A 15,219-nucleotide genomic window follows, 5' to 3' on the forward strand; every position below is an offset into this window, starting at 1 on the left:
CTTCAGCAATGACACTGAAGAGTGCTTGAGCAAATGAGCTTAAAATCCTCGGCGCAAGACGAATAGCCAATTAAGTCCGGGGAAAAGAAATGCTCCGTAATAGAGATTGATGACTCGCTTTATGTACGGCCTCAGAAAGGATTGGAATCATTTAAATTAATATATTCAATTACGGTTTTAAAAAACAGCCGTTTTGGTTTCTTGGCATTTAGTCGAGTATTTAGTTTGTGTTGATGAGCCATACATTCTCCCTCTAACAAGCAAGGACGCATTTATTCTCGCGCTGCCTGCTGCTTCCCTTCAAGTAATCACCTCCCTACTTAAAGCAAGCATTGGCATAGCCAATAGGTTTCGCTTTTGGGACCTTATAATAGTTTAGTGTCCAGCACAGTATCCTTGTTTTTTAAACGCAGCGCTTACAAACAGACAGCATACACAAAAGCTTTCTCAAAATACAGCATGAGAGAATTCTTCACACACACAGACACACACGCACGCACTCACACACACGCATGCACTTGCAAACAGACTCACATGCATGCACTCACATACACACACACCACATGCACACACATGCACACACACACACACATGCACACACACTCACACTCACATGAATACTCCCACTCAGACACACACGCACACAACTAGCACAACTAGCGGCAGGTTGAAACACAAAGTAAATATTAAATAAAAAACAACATGTAATCTTTTACAGGGATTACACTGCCACTGACAAAGGTAAACAAAAGTTAGCTCAGGATCTGCAACACTGCATGTTCTTCTCTTCGCTCAAGTTTGACTTGCAACTGTGGGGAGGGGGCGGTGTATTCGCCAGAGCACTTCCACCTCATAATCTGGAAGCATAAATCACCCCGCCCTCCCTCTCCCCATTGTTCGGCTCCCATTTCCTCTAAAGTTCAATTCACAGTTTCTGTATTTTGTGGTCACCTTTACATAGTACATTACACAGTGAGTTACAGCCCTCATTTCACGACAGGTGACACTGTTTCAAGCTGTTTTCAAGCTTTATTACAAATCACAAAAAGATGTTAATATTTCACTTCTGTTCTTGGATTTTCGTCACAATAAAAAATACTGAATATAATCTTCACAAAAGTTATTTACAAAAGTTTAAGCTATTGCCATTATAAATTAAATACAGTATTTAACAATTTAACAAAAAAAAATAAAAGCCATTGTTATTTGTAATATTAATACATCTAAGTCACGTAAATAAAAAACATGTTGCATTACAAATGCTATAGGTGTCACATTTGCGAAAGTTATAACTATTGGCATTGTAAATGACAGAGCTATTAATTTAGCTATTTTAACAAACACATACATTAAAAAAATGTAATTTATAAGACCAATAGCTCAAACTTTCCTAATGCGAGATCTATTGCATTTCCGATGCTTGTTTATGTAAGGTTTTGTCCAAAGGCCCCCAAGTGAACCCATGTGGGTTTCCGTAGTGTAGTGGTTATCACGTTCGCCTCACACGCTGAGGCGAAAGGTCCCCGGTTCGAAACCGGGCGGAAACAACCCTTTTTTTAAAAAGTTATAGAGGTTCTCAGAATTCAAAGACGAGTAAAAGAAAATAACTAGAAAAAAATAATATTAATAATACCCTCGCTTCAATTCATCTAGGGTACCCCCAAGAATGTGATGCTGGCATTTAACCTCTGCGCCTGTTATAGCGCCCAGGGATGGTCAGGGAGCGCTGGACCAATACAATAACACCCAAGGTAAACAATCATTGGCAATGGATTCATGTCGGAGTGCACGGATGAAGGCTGTGGACGCCCAGGCTTCACCCATGTAATGTACCCCGATGCAAGGAAGCACGAGGCGGCGCTATGCATTGCACTGAGTTACTTTTGGAGAAAACCCCGGCAAAGCCACGCAAACCTTGAACTGTGTGTATTGGTAAATCCCAATATGGAGTTTGCGTATGGCTGCGCCAAGTGGCGCACCTCCAACACAAAATCTTAGTAAATCAGTACATATTTACATACAAACACACACGCCAGCTCTTTAGGGTGTATTTACTGGTATGTAGGAAAGGCACATAAAATGTTCATTTGCGGGAGCGCCGGTGCTTCTACCAAAGGTCCAGGGGAGCACCCAAAGGCGCAATGACAATTTTCCTGGAGGCCATATTTTGTTACACAATTCTACTTTTGGGGAGGGGCAGTGTGGGCAGGGTTTAATAACTGAGACGAGTAGGGTGAGACTGAGAGGACCCGAAGGTAGGAAGAGATAAGGCACAGATAAGAACAGAGCAGTAACTAAAGGCAGGGTGGGGGCCCTACGCCACTGCCCTGCTGCAGCCGACTCAGTCACTGCCCTCGGCTGCCCTGTCCCTTATCTCTCTTTGCAGGGTGTGGAATCAAAGGCGAAGAACACGCAAAGGGCGTCAAAAGAGAGCGAGAGTCAGGAAAAGAGACTCAGGGTGGCTTCTGTGATGCAGATAGCTCCTGGCTGCGGGTTCAAAGGAAAACATGGGAAATCTATGGAAGGGAATGGTGGGAGGTCTTCTGAAGTAAAGACTATCACTCATAAAATATGCTGGGCTGAGAACATGATGAAATACATTTCACATTACGATACATGATAAAATCAGAAGCCCGGATAGCTCAGTCGGTAGAGCATCAGACTTTTAATCTGAGGGTCCAGGGTTCAAGTCCCTGTTCGGGCGTCTAAAGTTTATTTCATGATGCCTATGTTCTATTGAAATGTTCCACACTTAAAATTAATCCTTTCTTTGTTCACTCATGAATTTATTATTCAGTTACTTACAAATGTTCTCTCCCAAGTTGCAAATGTATTTCCCTTTTTTTTTTAACCTATTTGAGATTTGGAGGGTAAGATCGGCCCTGTAGTTTATAAAAGTAAGAGCCAGTGTCAAACCCACTCTCCTTGAACAGGAAATGGTTCCCAATGCTTAGAGGGGCTCTCAAGTCTGTTCCCTTCCAGTTCAGACCCTGGAAGGGAACAAGGCAGCAGGGGGGACTTTCAAAATCTGGCAAGATTGACAAACTCTGAGTATCTGGCCTTGGTGCCTGCCTCCTCTGTTCGTGTCTAAAGCTGCTAGGTTGACTCAGGCACTGCTTAATTTGAGCCGTGGCTGCCGGTGTGAGGAACTGGCACTTATTTTTTATTTTTATTTCCAAAAGATTTTTATTTAGAAAAGTAACACAAATTTACAGTTTAGTACAGTAGTAATGCCGACAGGAATAGCGGGGGTGAAGGGGGGGGGGGGTGGGGGGGTACAGTAGGAGTTTCTCATTACAAGGTCTTTTTGATCATCTGGCATATACATTGTGCCATTGTGCGTGCTGGTCGAATTGTTGGCCTGTAGGCCCCCCGGTGGTGAAGAAGGAACAAGGTGGGAGGACAGAAAAGAGAAGGGAAAGAGAATGGGGGGGGGGGGGTTGTTCGTGGTCGTTTGTTTCCCCTGATTGTGGTGCAGTTCACGGCGGCTTGTCTGACCCTAGGTGTGCGTCTAGGGCAGCCCACATCTCAGTTTTTGCGTTGTGGTTTGGCGAGAACTTCCCCATGATGTTGTCTGCACCCCTGAGGAAGGTCACCGAGTTTAGCCAGCTCTTGAATGTTACCCTAGCCGTGTCCTTCCAATTCCCCAGTCTGGTTTTGACTGCTGCGGTAAGTAGGATGTCTACTAGGTCTCTCTCCTCTTTGCTTCCTAGGTCTGGGGCCATGAAGGCTGTGATTAGCCCTATGAAACCTGGTTGTATGGTGCTCCCTATGACAGTGTTGATGAAATTGTTTACCTTTGTCCAAAATGCTCTGACCTTGCAGCAGTCGAATAGCATGTGTTCCAGGGTTCCCGTTTCTTTGTGGCAGTTCCAACACTTGTCATTGTCTCTTACGCCTACCTTCCCTAGTTTTTCCGTGGTCCAATAAGCTCTGTGTAGGAGCCAGTACTTTGTTTGTGCAAGTTGTGGAGTGACTTTATTTGTTGTGGCTGACCTCCATAGTTTGCCCCTTTCTTCCTCACTGAGGTGCCTGGTGTATCGCGTTTCCCAGTAGTTTGTTGTTTTTGCGTTCAGTGTGTACTTTTGGGGGCACAGGAGTTTGTAAATCTGCGCAGTGTGGTGGCCTGTCTTGTTGAGTATGCACATGTACTGTATGAGGGTGGGCCTCTCTGTGTTAAGATTGGCTTTGTTTATGGCTGTTCTGAGTTTGAGTAAGGTGTATAGTTCTATGTCTGGTAGATTGTGTAGTTGTTTGAGGTTTTGGAACGTGAGTGGAGTATGGTTCTTTTCCAGCTGTGCCGGTGTGGTGATGCCCAGACTTATCCAGGTTTCGTCGTGCATCGTCCTCCCTTTGTACTGTACTTTTGTGTTCGACCATATTGATTCCCATTTGGTGCCTATAATTCGTTGTCCCATTTGCTTGTCTACTCTTATCAGGGCTTCTCTGGTGTATTTGATGATGGGGTCCTGCTTCGCGGGGTGTTTGTTTGCTGTGAGCATTGTTATTGGGTTTAGCCCTCCCAGAATATTCCTTTCCAGTGTCAGCCATTCTGGTTCATAGTCCTGCGTGTTCGTGGTCCAGAAGATTCCCTGTTTGGCTAGACAAGCCGTTTGAAAGTCTTTGAAGTTCATAACGTTCAGACCACCCAGATCCTTGCTGAGCCTCAGTTTTTGTAGGCTGATTCTTGGCTTTTTGTCTCTCCAAATGAACTTATTTAGCAGTTTGTCAAGTCTTTTGTGGAAGTCATCGGTCATTGTTAGGGGCAGCATGCTGAGCGTGTATTTGACCACTGGTGTTACCATCATCTTTATTGTCTCCACTCTACCCCACCAGCTGATGTACTTGGGGGACCACAGGTCTTGTCTCTCCTTTATCTTCCTCAGGATGGCTTCTTCGTTGTGCTCCAGCGTTGCTTTGAGGTCCCTACTGAAGAGGAGGCCCAGGTATTTGAGAGGTTTTGTCTGCCAGGCTAGACCTGATTTGCCCAATACCGCTCTTGTTGTGTGCGTGTTCATGGGTTTACACTCCGACTTGTCCTTGTTTAATTTGTATCCTGAGGCTTTGGCGTACTCGTCTATGGAGGTCATCAGCGGTGGATGTGGATGTTTTTTTCGTCGTTATTAGCACATCGTCTGCATACGCTGCCAATTTCACTGTTTTGTTCTTGACTTGGACTCCCGCTATATCTGGGTTTTCCCTTATCATTGATAGCAGTGGCTCTAGCGCTAGTCGAAGGAGGCCTGGGGATAGATGGCACCCTTGCCTTGTTCCTCTCTCTAGAGTCAGTGGTTCTGATGTTCTGTCGTTGACTACAACCCTTGCTCGCGGCTTGTTGTATAGTGCCATGACCATGCCTCTGTATTTGGTGCCAAGGCCGAATTTACCCATGCATAGGTCCAGGAAGGGCCAGGAGACTCTGTCGAAGGCCTTCTCCGCGTCCAGCGCTATCATCACTGCCAGGTCAGAGCTGTGTGTTGTCTGGTTGATGAGGTGGCAGAGTAATCTTGTGTTGTCTGTTTTTAATATATCCCACTTGTGAGTTGTGGATGAGGTGGGGAAGGACGCTGTTTAGTCTATTCACCAGAATCTTTGCGTAAATCTTGCAGTCTACATTGATGAGTGAGATCGGGCGGTAGCTCTGCGGGTATTGCGGGTCTTTCCCATCTTTGGGGATCACGATGATATTGGCCTCCGCCATGGTGTCAGTCATGCGCCCTTCGCGGGTGCAGTGGTTGAAGACCTCTGATAAGGTGGGTTTTAGTTCCACTAGGAATGTTTTGTAGAACGCCGCTGTGTACCCGTCTGGTCCCGGCGCTTTGTTTGGTTTAAGTGTTGTAACTGCTTTGTCTATCTCTGCGTCTGTGATGTCTCCCTCTAATGTTTCCTTCTAGGTCGTTGTTAGTGTTGGTAAGGTAATTTTGCTGAGTAGTTCTGCCCCTCCGTCTGCCGCTAGACCTTTGTCCGCACTGTACAGCTCCTGATAGAATTGTCTGAAGACTTCTAGGATTCCCTTGTTTGTTGTCTGTGACTTGTTCGTTCTGTCCGTAATCGCCGCGATCAAGTGTTGTCTCTGTTTGGTCTTCAAGTATGAAGCTAGTTGTTTCCCAGCTTTGTTGGCGGATCAGAGGTTTATTGATTTGAATTTGTTGATCCACGTGCCCGCCCGTTCGCTCAGGATCTTGTTGAGTTCGTACTTCCTCTTTGTTAGTGTGGTCAGTGTGTTTTTGTCTGTGAGGTTTGCGCAGTGCCCTTTTTCTAGGTTACCTGTTTGTTCCTCTAGTTCTGCTATCTTCTTGTTTCTGCCTTTGTTCCTTCTTGCCTTGATGTTGATGAGTCTGCCTCGGAGTGTGGCTTTTAGGGTGTCCCAGATGGTGGCTTTGTTCACCTCATCGTTGTTATTGAGTTCCCAGGATTCTTTTATGGCTAACTTGATTTCAGTTATGTTGTCTGGGTGTTGTAGAATGTCACTGTTAAGCCTCCATCTGCGACTTGGTGTATCATTGGGTCTTCCGCTCAGAGCGAGTGAGATGTGTGCATGGTCTGAAATGGTTATGGGGGCAATGTCCATTTGGTCAATCAGGTGAGTGTGTGTGTCTGACATCAGGATGTAGTCGATCCTGCTGTATGAGTTGTGTGGGTGTGAGTAGAACGTGTATTCCCTCGCGTCTGGGTGTTGTAGCCTGCACGGATCTCTAAGCTGGAGTTTGGTGCATATATCTTTGAGGATGTTCTGGTTGTGGGAGTCATGGCTGGGTCTGTATGGGTGCCTGTCTAGGGGTTGATCCAGGACTTGATTCATGTCTCCCGCTAGTAGGAGAAGGTCTCCTTGAGGTAGCTCAGCTAGTTTGTTTCCTACGCTATGCCAGAAGTCTTTATCGTCTGCATTAGGCCCGTATACGTTGGCGACGTGTATGGTTTCTTCCCCTTTATTTAGGCTCGTTAGTAGTAGTCTGCCTTCCTCGTCTCTGTGGCTGTTTACTAGGGTCATGTTGGCTTTCTTGCTGACTATGGTTATAACCCCTCGCTTTTTGTGTTTGGCTGGTGAGCAGAAAATCTCGCCTATCCACCTCGCCCTGAGGCGGTTCGCGTCCTCTTCTGAGAGTTTGGTTTCTTGTAGGACATACACATCCCCCTTTAGTTTCGCTAAGTAATCTAGGGTCTTCCTGTGCTTGATGGGATGGTTGAGGCCCTTCACGTTGAGGGACACTACTTTGAGGTTTGAGGATATCTTGGTGTTCGTTTGTGTCATCATGGTGGTTTGTCATGTTCGCTTCTTCTTTCTGGTGTTACTAACTTTGCTACCTTACTTGGCTGCTGCATACTCGGGATTTTGCCAGGTCTTGTTCTGGTGTTGGCAGGTACTTTTATATGTGTGCTGGTTGAGTCACCCCCCCCTCCATGATGGGTGTGTTCCGATAGGGACATAGTAATAGTAATAGTAAAGACATAGAGAAAAAGAAAAGCATACTTCTGTACTAGGAATTGCGACCTCTCCCTCCCCTCCCCTCCCCCCGCCGCTCCCTCCCTCCTCCCCCACATTTAGAACTGTGGACGTGCGACAGCAAGGGTCCTCCCTCCTCCCCCCCCCCCGAATCTGTGTCCACACAACCCCCAGTCGCCATTGTGCCTGCTGCTTATGCTTGGCTCGAATGTCACAGATAAGAAAGTCTTATATACAACAGGGTTAGTGTTAAAAGGATATGGGTGTGTCGTTTCGTGTCTTCCTGCGTCGCCTCCTCTGCTCTGAGGTAGATCAAAAGAGGTAGATTGTGCTTCAAGTAAGTCTGTTCAGTCTTCTTCTCTGCGAGGGCCTGAGGTAGATGCAGTCATGGTCTCGAAACATAGTCCTGGGCGCCGGGTACGCTCCATTTGTTTCCAGTGTAGGGGCTTGTGCTTTTGCTTGTGCCTGAGGTACTTGTTCTTTCTGTCCATTTGTTGTGTCAGCGTTCCTCTGTCCCACCGCCCGCTGCGTCTGAGGAGGCTCTCCGTTTTTCTCCGGGGTTCTGTGCTTCCATGGTTTCTGGTTCTGGACCTCTCAAATAGTTCCTTAGTTCGTTCGGCTCGCCAAAAATTATGGTGCCTTGCCTGTCTGTTATCTTCATCCTTGCCGGCCCGGCAAAGCTGAAGGTGATGTTGTCTTTCCGCAGCTTGTCTCTCAGGGCTAGGAAGCTGTGGTATCTATGGTTTAGAGTTATAGACCATCTGTATTTACCAATTGTCTCTATTGCCTAGAATGTATTGAGGGTTCTATGTTTAGTGTTCTACCTATTGTCAGTTACTGCCTGACTTCTGTTCCTGGCTGACGTGCTTCGTGATTGCTGTGAAGGACAAGTATTAAAGAACCTTCATTCTGCACCAATCTTCTCTCCGCTCTTTATTGAAGACTGGATGTAACATTTGGCGACGTTTGGGATTTCTGCCTTCACATCACCAGCAACCACCAAAGCACTGGGAGACTTTCTCAACGACCCGAGTGCGCTGGAACATTACTTTCAAGAAGCGCCCGTCAACCACTTAAGGTCGTATGAAAATTTTATTTGTCGGACAATTCTTACCTGTCCAAAGACACTTAATCATCGTAGCGCTTTTCAAAATCGGGAGCGAACTGCTGCTCGAGCGCCACAAAGACTCCACGTTCCTACCGCTCGAGCGATTCACGGCTTGAGCATTCCATCGGACGTATTCAGAGTCTCCTGCCATCCTCGTCTCATACTCCCAGTCAGCTGCTGACGTCATAAAACTCCGTCCAGGTCACGACGGAGTGACGCTTTTCACGTCAGATCACCCTACGTGCCTCCATCTTGGAGCGGTTCACGCAGATTCCACAACCTAATTAACGTGCGCAATCAGTTTCATGCGCTCGTTTTTTCAAGACTTTTATCATCGTTCGTTTCCTCATAATTTTATCATCGCATAGGGGCCAATCGCATTTAACAACATTTTAAAACGTTTTTCATTTTTAAACTTGTCAGCCCAGTTCTGGACTTCAAGCAATTCAGTCGTCTTCAGGTTTGGATTCTATTTTAGTTTAAAAACTGTGGTTCTACATATTTCACAGCACATCTTTTTGGAATTCTACTCGATGATGTGCACATCTTACAAAGTACTATAAAAATTATTCAGTATAGTTATTTGAGAAAAACACATTTTTACATTTCATATCATTTAACTTTATTATATTCATTATTCACATCTTATACGAAAATGTCTCAAAATATTGTCACTCCTCCTTATTTTCTTTCTGATCCAGGTGTACCCAAAACCAAATGGAAACAATGGTTCAAAGGTTTTGGTAGTTATATCATTGCCTTAGATGGTCAAAAATATGAACCAGACAGGAAGTTAGCCTTACTATATAACAGTCTTGGAGCTGAAGGCCAGCGCATTTTTGATCATTTACCTGTCTCTCCCCAACCTCATGAAACTGATTGGGATGTTTTTCAAGAAGCTGTTTCCAGACTAGCTAAGTATTTTATTGATGAAACCAGTGTAGTTGTTGAACGTCACAAATTTTATACCAGACATCAATTTGAGTATGAGTCAATTGACACTTTCCTAACTGAACTTAGAGTTTTGATCGCAACGTGCGAATTTGATGGCAACATAGACTCTTACCTCAGAGATCAAATAATTGTTAATTGTTATAATAAAAAGTTCCAAGAGAGATTACTGTGTTGCAGAGATCCATCTCTCAAAGAAACTCTTGAACTTGCTAGAGGAATTGAGAGATCTGTCTCTTCACAAAGAGTTTTAAACAAAAATAAAAGTGAAACCGTGGCTGAAACTGTCAGTGCTTTAAATATTAAACCAAAATCTTTCCAATTTAAAAACAAAGATTCCAGAGAACCTAGGAAAAATTTTGCGTGTTTCAGGTGTGGCTCTTCTTCACATCTAGCCAATTCCAAAAGTTGTCCAGCTCTTAATAAAATTTGTCTTAATTGTAAACGTACTGGTCACTTCACCAGGGTGTGTAACAGAAACCCTATAAAAGTTAATACGATTGAAAATGTTGAATTTTCTGAACCAGAAAATGTATGTACAGTGGTTCCATCTAATAAGATTATTCTATACATTGATGCTGAATTAGATGATGGTGGTCCTATCTGTGACATCACCATTGGTGATATTGTAATTCAAGTGACGGTGGATTCTGGATCTCCAATCACCTTTGTCACTGACATCTTATGTAATTTGCATTGGAAATCTTCCCAACTATTTCCTCCTGACATACACACCATTTCATTTGGTGGTCATTCCATTGACATGTTAGGATTTTTCAATGACACCATAAAATTTGAGGACAGATGCATTGCTACTAAAATATACGTAGCTAAAAATGGATACAACATATTAGGATGGAAAGATCAGGGCAAATTCGGTATGGTTTTAAGACCTGGCACTTCTTGTCCCATCTCCTTAGTTGATGTTTGTTCTTCCACCAATCTTGCCTTAAACCAACTTCTTACCAAACATAGTGCTCTCTTCAAAGACAAGCTGGGTCTTGTACATGACTTTGAGCATCGCATTGTCCTCAAAAAGGATGCCATTCCTGTTATCCATAAAGTAAGGAATGTCCCCCTATCTGTTAGGTCTCAACTAAAGCTACACTTAGAGCAACTTTGCCTAGACAAAGTTATTGAGCCTATAAATTCATCAGAATGGGTGGCCCCCATTGTTATCGCGAAGAAAAAGGGTAGCAAAGACATAAGATTATGCATTGATTTAAGATCATTAAATAAAAATATTTTAATTGATTGCTTTCCCCTTCCCAAGATCCAGGACATGTTAGCCCAACTTGGTGATTCTAAAGTTTTTTCGTGTCTGGACTTGAGATCTGCATATCACCAAGTTGAACTCTGTGAAGACTCCTGTGATTTGACTTCTTTTAATACACCATTTGGTCCTTACAGATTCCTACGCATGCCTTTTGGGCTCGCGTCTGCTGCTTCTGTCTTCCAGAAGCTCATGTACAAAATGTTTGGAAATTGTAGCAATGTATTAGCTTACCAAGATGACATTCTGATGTATTCCAAATGTGATAATGATCATATAAAGAAACTGTCTGAAGTGTTGAACATTCTTGAAACCAATGGTTTCACTGTAAAAAAAGAGAAGTGTAAATTTATGGTTGACAGCATCGATTACCTTGGTCATCACATTTCCAGCAGTGGCATATCTCCCAAACAAGATCTTATTAAAGCCATTGTAGATAGTCCAAATCCCGAGAACAAAGATCAACTTAGGTCTTTCCTCGGTCTGTGTGAGTATTAATCAAGATTTGTGGATTGTTTTGCTTTACAAACTGAACCTTTAAGGAAATTACTCAGAAAAGGTGAAAAATTTGTTTGGGATGATTCTCTCAACAAAACTTTTGTACATTTAAAAAAACTCATTGTACAGGCCCCCTCTCTTCATTCTTTTAGAGATGACATTCAATCAATTGTCACGGTGGATGCAAGCGGCATCGGGTTAGGGGCTGTTTTGTCTCAGTTAATTGATGGTGTGGAACAAACTGTTGGTTTTGCTTCCAGGTCCCTTTCTCCTGCAGAACGCAGATACAGCACCATTGAGAGGGAAGCTCTGGCTTGTCTTTGGGCTACCAAGCATTTCGAAACTTACCTTTGGGGTCGAAGATTTATTTTGGTGACAGACCATAAACCCTTAGTTTTCCTTTTATCAAACAAAGATCACAATAATCTCAGTCCTCGCTTAGTTAGGTTGCTTTCAAGAATGTATGAATTTAACTTCTCTATTACACATATCCCTGGAGGGAAAAATACTCGTGCTGACTTCCTTTCTAGATGTCCACTTAAGGATTCTGATGGTGTTTTTTCTCTTAGTGAAGACTCTGAGTGCGTTGTGGGTATGGTTGATGGTTTGATGTTTTCTGAGAGTATCATCAGTAAAGATGAGTGGTTAGATTGTGTCAAATTAGATAAGGCCCAAGACATAATCAAGGGTCACATATTCAAGGGCTGGCCCGATGATAGGAATCTTGATCCTGGGTTACGGATGTTCTCGAAAGTCAAAGACGAACTTACTGTAGAGGATGATTTTTTGATGAGGGGCTCCTTGTTAATTCCTCCTAACAAACTTAAAGTGAAATTGTTGAATTTGGCTCACCTTGGGCATTTGGGGATCACCGGTACCAAGAAAAGATTAAGACTCTACTACTGGTGGCCAAATTTAGATGTTGATGTGGAAAACTATGTGGGTAGGTGTTCTTGTTGTTTTGAAGCTGACAAATCGCTCAAGCTGCGGAATACTCCTCTTCGTCCTGTTCCTTATCCTCAGGGTCCCTGGGAGAAACTGGGCATTGACTTTATTGGTCCCATGTATAATTTAAAGCCTCATTTAAGGTTTGCTTTAGTCATTGTGGATTATTTTTCCAAGTGGGTTGAGTGCAGGTTCATGTCTGATCCCTCCACTGTCGGTGTTATTGATTTTTTGGATGACCTTTTTCATAGAGAAGGGATTCCCAAATGTCTAGTTTCTGACAATGGTGTTCAGTTCAAATCCCATGTTACCCAAATTTTTTTATCTAATCTTGACATCAAACACTTAACTGTTGCTCTGTACAGCCCACAAGGAAATGGCATGGTTGAAAGGGTTAACAAAATGTTAAAAGACACCATCCAACTAGCCTGCATGCAAAATTTGGATGTTTCTAAAGCTGTCAAAGAAAGGTTGTGGAGTTATCATAACACGCCTCACTCCACGACTGGTGTTACCCCTTTTGTCTTGTTAAAGAAACGTTTTGGTTCTTCCAAACTTAGTCCTCCTTGGGTCCTTGACAAGACAAAAGTTGATGGAAAATTACCTAATGTTGATCACGTTCGTGACAAAGTTGTTGCTATGCAAAACAAAATGAAAGTTGCTTATGATGATAAGTTTAAAACCAAAATTGTTCCCTTCAAGGTGGGTGACTCGGTCAAAGTCAAAAGACCTTTGAAAAACAGTAGTCAGACATCTAAGTTCTATCCTGCTTCAAAAGTTATCGGAGTTTCTAAGAATGCTGTATTACTTTCAAATGGGAAATGGTGGAGCAAAAGAAATGTGGTGGTTGTCAATCCTCATGTTTCCAAAGACTGCAAAGGCTTGAAGGACAGCAATCTTTCAGCCTGTTTATCTCCGGATTTGCAACCCTCCACATCTTCCTCTCAAGAAGATTCTTACTTCATTTCTGGAGCTGAGAATTTGGAACGTCCTGGTCCAATTGGTCCTTCTTCCCTGCTGTCGGACCAATGTTCGCTTCCTGATGTCATTGATGATAGTTGTACCTTTAATATTTTACCAGATTGTTCTGCCTCAAATATCATTTCTGATTCTTCTAACTCTGTTCCAAAAATCAATTCTGCTCAAGTTGATCTTCCACCTGTTCTCAGACGGAGTACTCGCAACACCTGTATTCCTGCTTATCTCAAGGACTTTTATCTTTAATTTTGTTTTTGTTTTTGTTTTGGGGAAGGGAGATGTGTGGTATCTATGGTTTAGAGTTATAGACCATCTGTATTTACCAATTGTCTCTATTGCCTAGAATGTATTGAGGGTTCTATGTTTAGTGTTCTACCTGTTGTCAGTTACTGCCTGACTTCTGTTCCTGGCTGACGTGCTTCGTGATTGCTGTGAAGGACAAGTATTAAAGAACCTTCATTCTGCACCAATCTTCTCTCCGCTCTTTATTGAAGACTGGATGTAACAGAAGCCTTTCCTGGTCTCGACTGTGAGCTTGGAGAAGTACTGTGTGATGATTACCTTTTGCCCGTTGAAACGCAGGGCTTGCCCTTTCAAGGCAAAAGCGAAGATTGCTTCAGTGTGACTTGCTCGCAGTGGCTTGCAGATGATAGGTCTTGGGCCTCTGCTGTTTGTTGGCTTTGTTGCGGGTACCCTGTAGGCTTTATCCACTTCGAAGGGTCTGTCGAACTTCAGGCCGGTCAGTTTTGGCAGGAGGTCTTCCAGTAGGGCTGCGCATGAGCCCTGGAGGTCCTCTTCTCCTTCTGGCACACCTAGGAGTCTAATGTTCCCCTTCCTGCTTTGGTCGTCTTCTGCCGCCATCATCTTTTGCAGGCTGTTTGTTGTTCTTATTACTATGCCTAGGTCTTTGTGGGTTACGCTGGTTAGGTCTTCCAGATCACTGATCCTTTTCTCTGCAACGTCAATTCTGCTGTTTGTTTTGCTCTGGTCTGCCCTAAGTGCTGCCAGTTCCATCTGAATGTTGTCAATTGTCTTTTTCGTTGCTTTGGCCAGCTCGTTGCCTTCGTTGATTTTTTTTGAGGAGAGTGTCTAGCGTTGTTTCGTTGTGCTGGCCGTTCTTGAGCTTGTTTGGTGATTCCGGGTAGTCTTTCTTGACTTTTTTGGTATCATTGGTGTTCTTCTCATCTCGTGCCGCCATTGTGTCAACGCCCCTCCTGACCAGGTATGTGTGGAGTCTGCCTTCTTTCTGTTGCCTGGTTGAATCCTCTTTCACTGTTTTCGTGGTGGTGCTTCTCTGCATGGGTGCAGGGTAATCGCGGAATCTTCTTGGCCACTTGACCGTTCTTGTCCTTGTTTTCGCCCCCGCCAGCTCAGAGGGCTAGTCTGCCTTGCGCAGTTTCTTTAGCGTGTTGGTTCCTTTTCACCTGGTCTGCTCCCCATGGCACTTCCCCGTCTGTTTGCAGGGATTGCCCTACAGCCCTTGTGTGTTTGGTCTTTCTCCGGTTCCGCGACGGTCTGAGTGCCGGGCTCGGGAGGTTTGGGGAGCCTTGTTGTGCCCTCGTGCGGCTTCCAGCGCGAGTATTCTCTTCTTTGGTGGTCTTGCCTCCTCTTTCCAAAGATGGCCGCCCTTGTCTCGATAAAAGTTTTATTTGTTGCCTCACTCGTGTCGCTCCCCCTCCAAGATGGCCGCCTCGGTCCGGTTGTTGTTTTCTTTTGTTTTATTTGAGGGCGTCGAGGATCTGTTTGCCTCCCCCTCGGTTTCGTTGTTGTGCGCTACGTGCCTTTCGTGCCCCGGGGTTTGTGGCTTGTCTCTTCCAGCCTCCCCCTCTGGTGCGCTTGTGCTTGCTTGTCCCCAACCAAGATGGCCGCTTCAGGGGAGCTTCCTGGGAGTTCCGGTCTCGCTTTTATCGGTTGAGAGTCGGGGTGGTGTTCCCTCCCGGTTCCCCCTCCCGGGTTTGTTGGGGGGGCTACTTAGATTGCTGGTCTCTGGTGCGCTTCCCCGCTTCCCACGGTCCTGGCGTT

At 44.4% G+C, this 15,219-nt stretch overlaps 2 non-coding genes across 2 annotated transcripts; both read left to right on the forward strand.

Moving 5' to 3' along the window:
* The first annotated feature begins 1,468 nt into the window (after positions 1–1,468).
* TRNAV-CAC (transfer RNA valine (anticodon CAC)) lies at positions 1,469–1,547 on the forward strand. Its single transcript is given in 2 exon segments — positions 1,469–1,505; positions 1,512–1,547. It is a non-coding gene; the product is annotated as a tRNA-Val (tRNA).
* A 1,084-nt stretch (positions 1,548–2,631) lies between these two features.
* TRNAK-UUU (transfer RNA lysine (anticodon UUU)) lies at positions 2,632–2,704 on the forward strand. The gene has a single exon. It is a non-coding gene; the product is annotated as a tRNA-Lys (tRNA).
* The last annotated feature ends 12,515 nt before the right edge of the window (positions 2,705–15,219 follow it).

Source organism: Lissotriton helveticus, chromosome 1_2, assembly GCF_964261635.1.
Source record: "Lissotriton helveticus chromosome 1_2, aLisHel1.1, whole genome shotgun sequence".
Taxonomy (NCBI): Eukaryota; Metazoa; Chordata; class Amphibia; order Caudata; family Salamandridae; genus Lissotriton; species Lissotriton helveticus.